The following is a 453-nucleotide window of genomic DNA, read 5'->3' as shown; positions in this document are numbered from 1 at the left end:
CACACACACACACACACACACACACACACACACACACACACACACACACACACACACACACATACACACGCAGAGATACATACACAAACTCTTACAGATTACATACTCGTTTACAGTTTTACATTGCAAATCTCTGTTGTATGTTGTATCACGATTCTCGCTACACACTCGTGCTCGCAGTTGTGGCATCGAAACGCGCCCCCGGTCCGACGTTTTCGATGGGANACGTGTACGTGCACACGCCAAGACTGCACGTAGCATTACAACGACACAGAGCAGAAGAGATAGAACAATAATATTATATTTTGGTATCACTAGAAACAAAGATCGAGTCACCCAATATTATTTTATCGTATTTTTTTAGACAAGTACGTAAGTAAATATTCCATGTTACTAAATTTATTATTGTTAAATATTTACCAAGTAATTAAAGCTGTTCAATTAACATGGTGC

The sequence above is a fragment of the Priapulus caudatus genome, unplaced genomic scaffold, assembly GCF_000485595.1.
Source record: "Priapulus caudatus unplaced genomic scaffold, Priapulus_caudatus-5.0.1 Scaffold1440, whole genome shotgun sequence".
Taxonomy (NCBI): Eukaryota; Metazoa; Priapulida; class Priapulimorpha; order Priapulimorphida; family Priapulidae; genus Priapulus; species Priapulus caudatus.
The sequence above is the reverse complement of the archived record's forward strand: the minus strand, read 5'-3'. Positions refer to the sequence as shown.